Source organism: Ictalurus punctatus, chromosome 13 (genome assembly GCF_001660625.3).
Source record: "Ictalurus punctatus breed USDA103 chromosome 13, Coco_2.0, whole genome shotgun sequence".
NCBI lineage: Eukaryota > Metazoa > Chordata > Actinopteri > Siluriformes > Ictaluridae > Ictalurus > Ictalurus punctatus.
Window position 1 is genome coordinate 10789186 of NC_030428.2, and position 16941 is coordinate 10806126.

At 37.3% G+C, this 16941-nt stretch overlaps 1 protein-coding gene across 9 annotated transcripts in view; it reads right to left on the minus strand.

Annotated features, from left to right (window-relative positions):
• Window positions 1–16941, minus strand: part of myocd (myocardin) — a 100501-nt gene that overhangs the window by 72459 nt on the left and 11101 nt on the right. For 8 of the 9 annotated variants that reach the window (XM_053684872.1, XM_053684870.1, XM_053684871.1 and 5 more), the window contains exon 2: window positions 9355–9648. The gene's annotated coding sequence lies outside the window, so the exon portion shown is untranslated. Of the gene's footprint in view, window positions 1–9354; window positions 9649–10029; window positions 10119–16941 lie in introns of those variants that run through there. The other variant, XM_017484267.3, reaches the window with a different exon arrangement.

A 16941-nucleotide genomic window follows, 5' to 3' on the forward strand; every position in this document is an offset into this window, starting at 1 on the left:
GAAATAAAAATTTTCAGATGAATTCTTGCAGATTTAAGCATAACCATAAAAAGCAACGCTGCTTTCGAGTAAAACTCGTAACTTGTCATTTCTGACCTGCAACTAGGAAAAACAAAGAAAACGCCTCTTCAGCTCTGAATTCCTACTCAGAAAATTGGAACGGTTTCCTCAAACACATGTTCAGCAACGTCAAATCAACATGGCTGCTCATGGCATCGACAGTAAATACGGCAGCACTTCATTACTTTTAAATAGGTTACATTGTATATAATTTAGTATTTGCTTTAGGTCAATCAACATATAGACATATTATCTTGTAAAATCTGTAACATACTGCATACAGACTATCTAGTTTGCTCTTTTGAGCACGATGATACAGTATATGTCACTCATCACAGTTAGTTGATGGTCATTCCTATCTTCCCAGTGTCCCAGTGTTCCCCAGTTAAATATTCTGTTAAAACACATTAATTAAACGTTTCCAAAGGTTTTATGTAGTCAGGACTCATTTTCCCAGGGCCCCATTATGTTAACTACCTTTTAACGTTAAACACCAAAGACACATTTAAATGAATAACAACATACATTACTTTAAAATATATCCTTTATCCACACTTGAAATTTATGAACATTATGACCTTGGAAAATTCACTAGGTTGCACATGCCGAACCCTTATTTGTAGCTGTTAGTTTACATTCATACATACATACAGGCAACTACATGTATGAACAATAGTGAAATGTATACACTAAACTGAAGAAATGCCATACTGTAGCCTATAAAACACAGTAAACGGTCATGAAAGGAACAAAATATTAAGCATTAACATGTCCCAGCTCTCACTTTAAATCATTATGTGCTGTATAAATATGGGGAACATATGACCCTGGGAACACTCTCCAGTTAGTTGGCTAGCTTGTTACTAACAAAGGATGAACATGGAGGTCGAGTTTTAAGTCAGTACAGCATAACACAATAATACAATAGTCACCAAGGCACCTAATGTTGAGTTTGTGGGAAAAAATACTTCAAATAACACTTCACATCCAGCCACCCGAATTTAGTCAATGTTTACTATTCAGTTATGCTAATTAGCAAATGATGCTACTTGTATTTGATAACTTAACTAGCCATACAATAACCAAAACATACTTAATAATACTAACATGATACTAATTTAAAAAAACATTCAGGATTATATTTGAGGTCAATCACACAGTTTTTTGTAGTTTTAATATTTTATAAATATTTATGTAGAAATGTATGAAAGTTTTATGTTATGTGCTGTGTTGCGCTATGTGCTTTTTAGCTAATAACTAACACGCTGGCAGCTAACAATGCGTTATGTAACATAAAAAAACCACTGAAATTGAATGTGGAAGAGCAGGAAATTAGTGTTTGCTTGACTAAGGTTTTTTTGTTTTTTGTTTTTTTTTACAGTATAATATAGACTACCACAACTATAGATTATACAGAGCTGGTTTCAGTCAATAAATATTGACGTCTACATCTACTCTCACTTACAGAGTACTTGAGTACATACAGTGGAGTCGAAAAATCTGAGGCCACTAGTGAAAATGCTTCTATTTGCAATTCTTTTCTAATTTTCATTACAACTTATATTATTGGCAACAACTTGAGTGAAACGTATTGAACTTTAGTAGTATTTGGTTTGTCCCCTTGGAGCACGGTGGCTGAGTGGTTAGCACGTTCGCCCCACACCTCCTGGGTTCCCGCCGTGGCCCTGTGTGTGTGGAGTTCTCCCCGTGCTGCGGGGGTTTCCTCCGGGTACTCCGGTTCCCTTCCCTAGTCCAAAGATATGCATGGTAGGCTGATTGGCATGTCTGTAGTGTATGAATGGATGTGTGTGATTGTGCCCTGTGATGGATTGGCACCCTGTCCAGGGTGTACCCCCCTTGTACCCGAGGCTCCCCCCAATCCTGTGGCATAAGCAGTATAGAAAATGGATGGATAGATTGGTTTGTCCCCTTTTTGCTGTAATGACAGTGTGCACTCGAGCTGACATGGATCCCACAAGTTTGTGCAAAATATTATGATCCAATTTAGATCACAACCATTTGAACGTTGTTCAATTGAAGAAATTAGACACAAGGAGACTCTGACCTTTTGTACAAAGAAGTTAACATGATCAATATCACAAATATGCTTACATTTATATAGGGACCTAGAACTCATGCAGACTCTTGAATACTACATTTTCTAGATGTTGAATGTTTACTTTCTTTGTTTGAAATATTTCAAAATTCTAAAAACTTCTGTTTATTTCCAATTTTAAATAAATAAATAAATAATCCCAAGATTATCAATATGATCTCAGACTTCTGGACCCCACTGTAGTTCACAGTAATGGTACACTTTTGAGTAGAAATAAATCATATTGCTTTTACTTTTACTTTAGTTTAAAAAAAAAAAAAACATTAAACTTTGCTAAAGTTTTAAAAAATTTTTTTTTTTTTAATCACTGCTGTAGAGTACAAAATTTAAATAATAGTAATACCCCAGAAACTGTACTGAAATTAAAAGGCCATATGTGGGGATTTTAAATGATTCAATTTAATACGAAATCAAAATGAAGCAGTTTCCTGACGAAAGTCTAAGCTTCAGGCACCAACTAAAGCAATGTCTGAGACTGTTGAAACAGTTGAGGATCCCTGGCCCAAGTTATAATGCTGCACAGGAAACAACGTGATATTGAAATGCAAACTGTGCGTGTCTAAATCTGTGGCGATTTCAGCATTTCACAGCTCAAAATCCAACCTGCGTAAAATATACAGGGAAGCCATTAGCTAGCTAAGTGAGCTAGACTAGACTAGCTAGCCAGACCTTTTACTGTAGATGTTGTTAGATGTCACGGTGATGTTCAGTGCTACTTCAGCCTATTGGCAATGCTCAAGGTAATGAGTAAGATGCATTTTTATTTACCGAACAGAGCAAGCTACAGAAACGGCAAAAGCGTTTGGCTAAGTTAAGTAGCCTGCTAATGTTAGCTTTCTTGTTGATAATGGAGGTTACTTCAGCATACAGTAGCTCACTAGATTAGAACATAATTGTTAAAAAAGGCACTGCTCAGATACAGAACATTTTCAGATTAGTTGTGTATTGACAGCTAATATAGTAAACTGATATAAATTAACAATATAAATTAATGTAAATGTAAAAAAAAAAAATTAGTAATTACTTAAGTATTTTTTTCTTATTTAATCTTATGGGGATTTTTTTTTTTTTATCACGACTTACTTTTACTCATGTGAATTATTACTACAGTAGCAGTATTTTTTACTTAAGTCTGTGGGTTTTGTACTTTTTTCCCCACCACTGGTCACTAAAAGAAATGGCCATGCAGTTGCTGGTTATCGTCACTCTGCTTTGCCAAGCCTGTAACGCAGACATTTTAATTTATTGCATGTTTCAGAGACAATTTTTCACTTTCATACTTAACTTCATTAAATAAAATACAGCTCACGAGAGGTCAGGTCGGGTGATTGGCTTTTGTAGTCACAAAAAATCTTGACCTTTCGCAAGATCTGTTTGCATAATGATCCAAGCACACACATGCTGGCCAAGAAAGAACCGAGCAGTTGTTTTGTCCAATTCTGTTCGGTCTCCTGAAATGACAGACCCATGTACAGGATATAAATAGCTTTATTTCTTATATAGTTCATTTAATAGAGATGAAAATACACTTGAATTAAAGCTGACATTCGCTGTCACAACATCATATTGGATCTGTCATGGTCTCATGTCAGATCCAGTGTGTACAGACAGATTTCCAGTGCTGTGTCTGATTGCTTTTTTTTTTTTTTTTTTGCTTGAAAACCAGACAGACTTTTCCTTTTTTTTTCTAGCTTGGAAGAAAAGCTATTTGGAAGACACACAGAGAGCTCGCAGGTGCAGGTTCTGGTGTCTGACACGCTTTGAAGAGCATATACTGTGTGTACAGAAATTGGCATTTCACAAAGGATGTCAATCAACAGTGTTTTGCAGTATATCATAGCAATGTATGCATTTTTTTTATCAGCATATATTCGAATAAAAGTCAGGGCCATCCATTAGCATAAACAAACAGCAATAATAATAATAATAGTATAATGACACACTTAGCGTTCAACATCTGTATGGCTAATTAAAGGGGAAAAAATTTTGATAAGAGGTTTCAAAATGAAAATTGATAGTCTTGTTAATTGTTCTTCCTGTTGGGAATCATGATTGTTCCAAACCCCTGCAATCTGATGTTGTTTTATTCTGTGGTATGTGAACTTATGAATGACAGCAGTGTGCCAAAACAGTTTCAGAAGGTCAAAAAAAAGACTTAGCATTCTGGATTGTAAAAGAAGGGGAAAGGAGAGAACGAAGGAAGAGACAAAACGGATAGAAAAAGGTTCATGGGCATTTATTATGTGCTAACAGCAGTTGTTAGACAGCTAGCCATTTGCCAGCTAGCTAGCAAGCCACAAAATGTCCGCTTTTTTATAGAATGAAATTTGTGCCAAAAGTATTGATTGTAACCTTTCAAGAAACAGGCAAAAATATACAATGAGAAAGAAGAAAAACTCTCTGAAACTGAAAACTGTGAACTCAGTGGCAAAAATTTAACATGGTCTTCAAATAAGCGGCATTCTCTATTAACAGTTTTCTAATCATGGTTTATGAATGCGCTGCCAGAGACTGCGTTTATGCTTTCAAATGTTTTGTTTTACGCTTCGCAACTTTACGTTCGCCATTCTGCCACAAATGTCTTGTATGGGCGGGGTTACAGCGATTTACTCTCATTGGCTAGTGAGATTTGGATTGACAGCTCCCTGATCTGGAAGTAGACATAGAATAGAATAGACTTTTGGCACAAATTTAATTCCACACTTTTTTTTTTTTAGCATATTAGCTTGTGCCAAAGCCTAAAGACAAGAAAATGGGTGGTGCTAATACGCAAATTATTATTTTTTTTTGCTCACACACACAACCATACACAGTATGATAAAGTAAAAAAAGTAGTAAAAAAGTAAAATATATTTTATATATATATATATATATATATATATATATATATATATATATATATATATATATATATATAATGAAAATATAATATAAAGGATATAAAAGATGGATGTAAGTATGGACTATATGGACTATATGAGGAATTAAGTGCAGGTATGTGCAGTTGTAGTGCAATACAATGCTGTGCAGCATGCAGCTGATATAGCTGCAGGGAAATTGCTAACATACAGTATGTAATAAATATTTATAAATGAAGGATAATATGAATATACTGTATTAACAGGAATGTAGGGGTTGTCCTCTAAGACCTGATATTTTCCAGGACATTTTTGAGTTTATGTTTTCAGAATCTAGCAGGTGGGTTTTTTTGCTACTATCTCTATATGAAGAATGTCCTAACCATTGTCTTTGACCCATGATGACCAGTATCATGATTTTGCTATTAAATTTTCAGTTATTATCTAGAATTACTTCACTACAAGTGAGCAACAGAGAAACCAAGTAGCATTTAACAGGAAATAAAGGCAATGAACCATGAGGTCATTTGTTGCCGCAACAGTTATTAATCCGAGCGACCACTGAATGGACATTGCCCTTAAGCAGAACAATGATGTCCAGGGTTAAATGAGTCATAGACTGCAGCGGCATCTCGAGCAATTAAAGTAACATTTTACAAAAATCCTCTTACCTATTTTTTTTAACATAATATCTGACACAGAAAAGATGCTGGGATGACTAATGTGTGACTCACCACCCAGTGATGATGATTAGTATTACTAAAGCTCTTATCACTTTGTGCAACTTACGACTATTTTTATCGAATACCTAATGGTTCTGCATGCAAATGTCAAATGCAGCTTTCTTTGTAAAATGGTATTAGAGGACAAATTAACTGTTTGGCTGGTCCAGATGAGTGTACATGCTGTTTTTACAAAATGCTGTTCGACTGGGTTATGTTAAGCCCTGTATTAAGCAGGATTGGATTTGATTCCTCAAACACTAAATCATTTTTGTCTTTGAAAAACCAGTAACACATTACCTTGCCTGTTGTATAAGGGCATCGAGTATGTATAAAACAATATGTGGTGACTTTTGTTTTCAGTGGCATGATGGTTTAGTGGTTCACCTCGCACCTTCGGGGTTAGGTGTTTGAATCCCATTTCTACCCTGTGTGTGTGGCGTTTGCATGTTCTCCCTGTGCTTTGGGGGGTTTCATCCGGGTACTCCTAATTCCTCCCCCAGACCATGGACATGCGTTGTAAGTTGATTATACAAGAAATAAATGTCTTATTGGGTGCAAGGTGGTTAGCACTTTCACCTCACACCTCCAGGATCGGGGGTTTGATTCACACCTTGGCCATGTGTGTGTGGAGTTTGCATATTCTCCCCGTGCTGCGGGGGTTTCCTCCGGGTACTCCGGTTTCCTCCCCCAGTCCAAAGACATGCATGGTAGTCTGATTGGCGTGTCCAAAGTGTCCGTAGAGTATGAATGGGTGTGTGATTGTGTATGTGATTGTGCCCTGTGATGGATTGGCATCCTGTCCAGGGTGTACCCTGCCTTGTACCCGATGCTCCCTGGGATAGGCTCCAGGTTCCCTGTGACCCTGAAGGAAGGATAAGCGGTATAGAAGATGGATGGATGGATAAATGTCTTATTTCTGCTATAAGGGGCAATACTAACTTCTGAGGCCAAGGGTGTACTTACTTTTTTCCACAGAAGAATATACTACTAAACATTTTTGGCGATGACTCAAATATCAAGCAGCGGGTAGCTTGATAACATGCAATATTGTTGGAGGAAGTATCACTATTGCTTAAAACAAGTAAAGTCTGCATGGCTTTAATCTAATGCTATGTAATGGAGGCGCAGTGCTATATTATGTATCGACTGTGTTCTTATCAGTGTTTCAGATTTCTGATAATACTTCATTTCTGTCACTATCATACCATCTGAACGTTGCATGATTGCATGTGTGTTTTCGTCTCAGTGACGACGGCAGCTCATTTTGTAAATATGTGAGGAGGCGAGCCAACACTGCTGCACATGTTTGTACTCCATGGCCACTGAATTGAAACTCACTATGAAGAGCATAGAAGCATGCATTTGAAATAAAATAAAATATGAACCTGTTATGCAAATGCAATTAGCAAACAAATGTCTCTCACGGCAACTACATGAGATAGAGAACATCTGCAGCATGCAATATCAACTGAAGAATGCATTGTTCGAGAAAGTCTAACTTAATTGCAGGGAATGGAAGGTTATACCTTCTGCTTTTACTCTTATGTGAAGAAACATCATGTAATAAACATTATATATATATATATATATATATATATATATATATATATATATATATATATATATATATATATCTTTTAAACTGCTCCTGCATGAAATGTAGCCTCTTTTCACATATGTTGTGGTTATTGTCATATTCCTCAACCAAAATATTTACAGCATGTTTAGAGACTGCTAAATTGTTGCTGGACCACAAGCAGATGTTTAATGAGCACACAGCATACCTGCGTAAATGATTTTAAACCATAAAGAAAAACTACTTACTTGTCCAACCATGTCAAGTGCTACAGACTTCAGGAAACACAAACGCACACATACAGTAGCAGCCAGGTTACTTACGCTAGATGCCATGAAACACACAATTTCTCTGGCTTTGGGATGAACTGCTGTGAGATCACATTTGGACTTGTGTGGGTGTGTGTGTGTAAAATACTTAAAGGTGTTCAGTCCTCAAAAGAATTCAATCGTTAAACCAACTCAGACCAAGGCCTTGAGGAATCAATAATGATAACAATGTATTAAGTAGAAGAATGTTGCAAACATATGGCTTGGCTTCATCCGAACTTCTTTGTTCAATACCTTATATTTAAAGTCTACTCTGAATGCTCTACTTTTTTCTATAGTGCCTCTTTCAAATGTCTTATACCATAGGGCTTTGGAATTCTCGATTATGATTGGTCAGAAGGTGTTGTTTAAGTAAGGAATAACACACAACAGGCATGAACTGCAGTTGGTGGCAGGGTGGCGGATTATTTTCGTACTGCATGGTCTGGAGTGTGTTATTCCGCTTATACCACAGCAATTTGCCCATGATTACAATGTTTCATTTATTAATGAACATCATATCGCACATTTTAGCACATAAAATTTAATGTTGTGGAATGTCCAAGAGACAAATTAGTTTCTGTTATCGCTTACTGAAATGAACGGTCATTCCCTCACCATCATCTCTTTTTTTCTTTCTCTCTCTTTAAAAAAAAGCTTCTCAGGTTACCAAGAAACCAAAAATCATAAACTCCTCTGTCCCGAAGACTTTCCCTTGCTGGGAAATGTTGCAAAGCAGCGTGACTGTTACAAAGTGCTAACATTCGAGACTCCTTCCATAAAAGCCTCATAAATATCTCCTAATAAAAAACATCACCCTGTCAACAGTGATACATTTTTCATTGTTAAACAACAACACATTAAAAAGAAGGAAAAAAAACCCAACTGTTTATTATTATCTTAGATTATATGGAGCGTGCCTGAATATGAGCTGTTACTATAGAAACGAGCAAGCTCACTTTAACCTATCGTTCATTTTACAGCCAGGACTGCTGTTCGAGCCGTGCTGTTATGCAAAATCAATGCACACCTTCTGACCAATCAGATTCAAGAATTCAACCTTGCTGTACACTAGTTCCGACTGCAAGGCAAAGGCAAATCACAGGTTTATATTAATGCCCTCGTTCGAATTCTTTAACGTTTCCATAGTAACAACTTACTCAGGGACTTGTAAGTAAGGAGTTTCCAGTGTCAATGCTTTGTAACAATCCATGGTTAAGCTACTCCTTTAAGACACAGGAAAGTCTTCAGGATGGAGGGCTTTGTGGTTTCTTGGTAACATCTGCATTTTTTTTTTTTTTTTGCATTATTATTAATTTCAAGAAAGAAAAAAAGAGGATGTGAGGGAAGGACTATTTATAGCTGGGTAACAACACTAACAACAAGCTACTACCTTGTTTTAAGACCTTTCCTTGATTGTATGGAACTATAAATGTATAGAAAGTATGTCATTTTCTAATCAATAAAAATTGCTAGCATGGACAAATTACTGTAGTATAAGAGGAATAAAATCATTTCGGATATGCTGTAATAGGACAGTAATCAACTTCAGGGTTATTCGTGGACATCATGAATATTTTCCTATAACAGCAAGCCAAATTGTGTTTGATTCCTCAATTGAAACCTCAGTACACTTGAGGCATTTTTATCTCAAAAGCTCTTTGATGTAGCAATGGAAACTGATTAAATCGAAGTGATGTAGGTGTCATACCTGGGAAATTTCACCGAAACTTGCTTGCACTGCGGGTCATTGCTTCGGGAACGGACACTCACACGGCTGCTCGGTGTGTGTTGCTCTTCAGCTTAGGGCGAGAATGTGGTCTAGAGTGGTGATGTGATTAAGCTTTTCTTCTCCTGCCTGTCTTTCAGTGCTCTTAAGACTCCCGGTTCTCCACAAACACTCTGACACACCAAATTTCTTCAGCAATTGTCTTAGGACTACAGCCATGTCATCACAAATCCTTCATCATCAGGTAGAAAAGGTCGACTGGACAAAGATACATTTCTGTAGAGATAGCAAAAAAAAGGGGGGGGGGGGGGGGGATTTGCTTTTAGGAACTTTGTGAGTGTGAGTGCATGCTGATAGATTATAGCACTAATGTGCATTTTGCATGAGGTAAAATAATAAAGTATATTATTTGACTGTGGATTAAAGCTCAACGTGGGAATGCAGATGTTTTGCCAGCGAGTCTGCATCTGCATAAGTGAAACATCATTTCATCAGAATGTCATATTTGTCATGGTGAGTGAAACAGAGCAATACGTCATTACCACAGACTGGAGCATTTCAAATTATATATATATATATATATATATATATATATATATATAAGCATTATAATGCTGAAACTCTTAATGGATAAATAAACCGTAGCATGTAACTTACAAGTGGAATCTCGCAGGCAAGAAAGGTCCACTGTGCATTTCCTTATCTCAGCTTCCCCACTAGTATACGAGCACACATACATGTATTGGGTGTATGTGTGTGTGTGTGTGTGTGTGTTGCATTTAGCGCGTATGATAAAGAGGAAATGTATGACAATGTGCAAAGGGAAGTGGTAAAAAAGTGACATTCATTTCATTGCTGTCAACACTCTTAGCAGGCATCTTTAGCTGAAGAAAGAGCAAACAATACACCGTACATCATATTTATATTTATTTTACATGAGCATTTATTCTTCAGTTGGGGCTCACAGATGATACAGAATCCAATTTAAGCATATACTGTATCTATTAGAGGACATACCATAGCTTGTCAAAAGTTTGTCAACGCCCTGCCTTTATTCTTTATTTTTCATTTTTACTCACTTATTTTCAGTCTCAGACACACCTCAGAGCGAAAGAGGACAGTTCTATATTTCTGACCTGAAATTAACTTAGTAGTTACTTCGTACCTAACCGTAGAACTTAGTAGAACCTCTCTGAGAAGAATAAAAATCCTCTTCATGTGAATGAAATATGAAGAAACTGTCTGAAGCACTTATAAGAAAGAAAAGACAACAAGACATGCTGTCATAGGAAAATAATCAAGGACAGAGTGCTTGCTATTTTCTGTAATAGCATGTCCTGAAGGCTGGTACTACAGCAATTTGCAAACTCTAACATACATCGAATCCATCCATCCATTTTCCATAGCGCTTATCCTACGCAGGGTTGCGTGGGAGCCTCGACCTGGATGGAGCCAACACATTGCAGTGCACAATTGCACACACATTCACACACCCATTAACACACTACGGACAATTCGGAAATGCCAATCAGCTGAGAACGCATGTCTTTGGACTGGGGGAGGAAACCAGAGTACGCGGAAAAAACCCTTGAAGCACGGGGAGACCATGCACACAGTGAAGAGGCAGGAATCAAAACCCCAGCCCTAGAGGTGTGAGGGAAACATGCTAACCACGTTCCCTCAACTCTGACATAGTTCCTGTTATCGCTTAGTACGTCATAACAGCTATAAACAGTCGTTCCCTCATCTGCCTCTCTTTGTGCTTTCATTTGACATAAATGAGACAAAATGTGCAGCTTATCATGTTATCGGGGAAAAAAAACGCAAAGCCATCTGTCATGAAAACTTTCCTGGGGTCGAAAAAAGTCAAAGTTACAGCTTTAAATGTGACTGCTTTCCTGACACTGGAGACTCCTTTCAAAAATCTCCTTACAGAAAAATATGTTTACCATATCAACGATTATACATTAAAAAAAATAAAAAATCAATTCATGTGGAGCATCTGCCGTACAAGTCCCACTGTTAGTTGTTAGTATAGAGATTATAACGTATTAGAACAAGCATATTGATACAAACCTAGCAGCTGGAACGACTGTCAGAGTTGGCTGTTGTAGAAAATGAATCAACACCTTCAGACCAATCAGAATGGAGAATTCAACAGTGCTGTTGTATAAGCATGATTTTTAAAAATGGTTTAAAAAGATTTTTGTCATGAATTGAAACTGCTTTATAAGATTTTATCTGACAATTCTGTCATTTTAAAGCTGTCTAATCTTAAGGAAGGCCTAAACAATAATAATTTAAAAAAAAAGAATGACAAAGGAAAATCAATGCTTTGGTGCAAAATGTCTCACATATTTCATTTATAACATTCACTCTCTCTTTTTTTAAAATAAATAAATAAATAAATAATAACTCTGGTTCAGCTTTAGTATCATATATTTATTATTTTAATGATTTTCAGATGACAAGTGTAAAGGCTGCAGTGGAATAATAGTATGACAAGTGTGTGCCGAGGGAAGTGTTTGTGTTCTTACCATTTTAGACTGGGTTTATGACAAGGTCATCAAGTTAGCATTAGCATCAGTTTTTATAGGTGCAACTTGTGCATGTTGACATTTGCAAACCTCTGCATTACATCTCCTCGCTTAAAAATGAAAGAGCACTCAGCCTCAAACTCAGTGCTGACGTCATCAGAGCTTTGTACCTAAATGACCTGTCGCCTCATAAACATCCTCTTCATCACTGTTCGTTTCGTTTGCTTTTGTCAGAGCAACCAAGCAGGTCATTTAAGTTAAAAGTGAAGATGAGTCCTCTTCCCAAAATAGCTCCTTCTCAGCCCGATGGCTATGCTTTTCAGTGATATTCACCCCGGAATAGACCTTTCTCAGCTTTATTCTGATTTTCACTGAAATCAGAGACAAAACAATATTGTTACTTCAACTCTCAGGAATTTATGGGCGATAATTCAAAGGCTCAAAGCCCCTGGAGGATCCGTGAGGCCACTGGAGACTCTGCGAAAGAGAGATAGAGCAACAAACAAGCTTGCGCGTGCTGCGTGCAGCTCACACATATCCTGATCTTCTACTCTTATAGTCAGCTATGAAGTGACACTTGCATTCCTCAGGTCGGCTGTTTCACACACAGACCACTCAAAGAGATTTGCATGCATTTATATTTAGCTCTGGAATGCGGCAGATTTTAAATGATGAATCATTTGGGTAGCCTTCGATTTCTCTAAAGTATTATGCATTTAACTTTGGCTCTGTATATAGTGTCCGTGTCCTGTTCTGAGTCACATTCTCACCCTCTTTCTCATTAATAGACACGACATCAGCCATCAGCTCGGGTAAATATATTTTAGACTTGGTCTGTGTGAGTACTCGATTCTGATTGGCTGGAAAGTGTGCATTCAAACCGTATAATGCACAGGTCGTTCCAGTCAGTTAAATCAGCATTCTAAATGCTGCCTATAAACAGTTATAACCATAGTAACATACCGTTCCAGTTGCATGCGGTAGTTAAACTCACAGCTTCATTATTAGTAGAGATGCGGCACAGACACAGGAAATTCACACACGCGCGATCTCTCTTATCGCACTATTTTATCTCAGTAATCGTTTAAAGCGGGTAGAATTCTTGCTCTAACGACCCGTGTATAAAATAACGAACGGGAATTAGCTGGTATTTTTATCCTTTCAGTCCAATTTTGCAATGCAAACATCAAGGATTGCTTTAATTTATCAATGCTGGTAAGTGACCGTTGTATAAACAGGATAATCCAAGGCTAGGTGTGTGCTACACTCCGCTTTGCATCGGGGGGTTCTTTGAATTCAAGTCGTGCTCTAAAATCGCGTAATGCACACCTAGACGTGGATTATCCCTTACGTATTCATACTAGGGATGTAGCTAAATATGACAACATTATTCATACTGAACAGATAATGTGTTTTCTAAACAAATACAAATACAGATTTGAATAGGAGGAGGCATTATAATGTTTTTTTGTTTGTTTGTTTGTTTGTTTTTTTTGTTTTGTTTTGTTTTTTTAAAAGAAAGCTTGCCAGAAACGTTCATGGTGCTTCTAGTTGAGAATAAATTTCTGCATCAGGACTGGGATCCCACTCCTGATAAAAAACACTAACTCATGTGAGTTAGAGAATTTTTCATTTGGGTGAGTGAGTGCTCAAATAAAGACAACGGTCATTAACATGAACATGCAGCACTACTTAGTAACTGCCTGGTCAAGGTCACGGTGGTTTAAACTAGGCTGCTAGTTTGTTTATATTTTGTGAAATAGAGCCAACTTAGTTAATGAAATAATATTGATGTAAGTACTAACAAAAGTAATAACTTTGTGATTAAAAAAATCAGTTCCATCTCAAGTGATGTAGCTGAGGCTGAAGAACTGTCAACTGACATTTCTACCCAGAAATGGGTCTGGTTCCTCTCGAGGTTTCTTCCTCATATCATCTTAGGGAGTTTTCCCCTCACCACCGGCGCCACCGGCTTGCTCATTAGGGATACATTCACACATTTAAAATCTGTATCCTGTGTTTATTTGTTTCTGTAAACCTGCATTGAGACAATGTCCACTGCTAAAAGCGATATACAAATAAAACTGAATTTAAATTGATTTGAATTTCTACTTCTGGGATTTTCCAATGTTTTCTAGTGTTTCTGGGGGCGTAGTGGTAGAGTTCATATTGAATTAAATCTGTCTGGTTTAGGCCACGCCCATTTCATGTTTAAATCTGGATACAGATACAGATATGAATAAACTTGTAGTTGTCTCTGGTCGGATCTTTCAGTTCACTTTTATCATTATCTAAAAAAAAAAGACTGTTAATTATTTTCTGATGTAATTCCAATAAATTTCCTTCCATTTTCCTTTTCCTTTTTAATGAAAAATATTTATATGGCTGATATGAGACAGGGATTTGTCATGGTGAACGTACATAATCCACTCCTAGTCACAAAATAATCAAATCATCGTTGCGAAATGTCTCACGACATGCTTCGTGCTACAGGTCTTATTCACATTACGTGAAATAAATGGTGTTTATTAATAGAAGAAAAGCATTTGACTGAAACCAAACGTCATGAAAGAGCTTGTTTATGCAGTTAAACATACTATTAGCAGTGTAGCAAATGCAATCACTCAGCATATGTGTATAAACAATGAAGTAACAAAGGGTTGGTGCATACCAGCATTAACTGTGCTTTGTTCAACAAATTAGGAAAAGTATAGATTCTGACATTCGCTTAGGATTTGTGGATGAGGCTCGAACGCAAATCCAATAACAGGCAACGAAGTAAAACTCACAAGACCATACAAAATAGGATTGTGTCTGTGACTGAGATTGGAAGAGCTATAGCTCACAGACACGCGCAACTAGAGACGTCGCCGTGTTGCTATCAAGTCTCCTTGTTATACGCATGCAGCTGCTTTGCATTAACCCAAACTCACATGTTTTAATTTGAAAATGTTGGTCTATAGGCTTGTTTCAATATGTATTTCATGATACATGATCAGATGAACAGTATGAGCAACTTTTTAACTGAATTCTAACTTAATTTACTTGATTTAGATAACTGAATGAAATTACAGATTACGTTCACAGTCCAGCACATACTCCATATTTGATTAAGCCATTAAAAGGCTGTTCATAAAATTACGAGGCATGTAGCTTCACTCGACCAAATGAATAAATAAATAGCCAAAATAGGGTTCTTCGGTTTGCCTTAAAGTTTACATGTATAAACCATTTAATCCTTGAGAGACCATCTTTTTTGAGAGCTTTGCTACTCAACATGTGGACTATAACGGTCATGCATTCCATAAACTGGGGCTAGTCAACAACCTATTAGGGTTTGAAAAACCACTTTAAGGTGCACAGACCTCATAGGAATAGCAAAGAATCTTTTGCTTTCAAAAGGTTCTTTTGTCAACACTTGTAAGAGTTTAGCGAGCCTGTTTTACATTTGATCTGCGCATTGTTCCCTGACATTTCCCCAATTTTTCTATTCAGTGAGCAGTGCTTATTGACTATGAGTGTAAACCGTTAGCTACAATTGAGGTCATAGGTTTACGCACGCCTTGCAGAATCTGCAAAATGTTCATAATTTTTTTTTCTCTTTTAAATAAAAGAAATAGAGGGATCATAAAAATTGCATTTTGATGATCGGTATAAATTTGTATTAGTTTTCTTATTATTTTTTTCATTTAGTACCGCCCTTCAGAAGACACATGAGATATTTACATGTTTCCAAGAAGACGTAATAACAATTTACACCGATCATACTGTTAAAAAGTTTACACCCCCCTGGCTCTTAATGTCTCATCTTACTTTATTGAGCATCAGTGAATGTTTGCACCTTTTGTGTTAGTTGTGTACGAGTCCCTCAGTGGTCCTCAGTGTGAAAAAAAGGATCTAAATATCATATAGTTGCTGTTGGAAAGGGGTCCAATGTGCAGAAGATGCTTGAAAAGTAAAGAATGTGCAGGACCTGGAGGATTTATCTGAAGAACAGTGGGGCAGTTTAACTGCTCAGGACAAACAAGGGACTCATGAACAACTATCACAAAACATAAACACATCATGTCAATGATCATCCAGGTAACGATCCATAGTATTAAGAATCAAGCGTATGTAAATGTTTGAACTGGTTCATTTGTGTAAATTTAGTTATTATTGTAATTCATCCACCCACCAGTGGGAGCCCTCGCCCGAATGCTGATCACGGACATGTGCCTCACACTCACTTCCTGTTTGCTACCCTATATAAACATGCCATATCCATTTCACCATTGCAAAGTATTGTTAGTTTTCTGCATTACCGAGCCATTTTCCATTACCTGCCGTCTATGCTTCATGTTATGACCACTGTTTTGTGGATTTAACTATTTCTTTGGATTGGCCATTGTTTTGTTTGCCTGGTTGGACTGTCTTTTGGTTTACCGACTTTATCTGCCTGCACCTCGACTACATCTCTCTGCTTGCCAATTTGGATTGTTTGTTTGTGTGTTTCAATAGACTGCTTGCACATGGATCCTAACACCGTCTACGTGGCTAGTTCGTCACAGAATACTTTGCCTACTGCAGATCCAATGGAAGTTTCCTAACTCCGGGGGAAAAAACTCATTTGCACACCAATCGGGTTAAAGGGGGTTATCAAGACCAGTTGCGTGACCTATGAGGCGCTAATGAGCATTTGACCCACTACATTCGCTTACTGACGACTCATCCCGCTAAACCGGTAAGCTTTGCACTACCTGAACTGTTGTAAATGCAGCAGAACCATCGATCAGTGGCAGATTATGCAATCCAGTTCAAGACTTTAGCGGCTCAAAGCAGGTGGAATAATGAGGCGCTAAAGACTGTTTTCTATGAGGGCCTGAACCACGAAATCAAAACTGAACTCACATGCAAGGGTGAGGAATCCAATCTCTCAGAATTCATTACTATGGCAATCAAGATGGACAATCTGCGACCCAAGACTCGCACCAACCCACAGTCTGCAGCCTAGCATTGCTGGAATTTCCTGAACCCCTGCAAATTGCATATG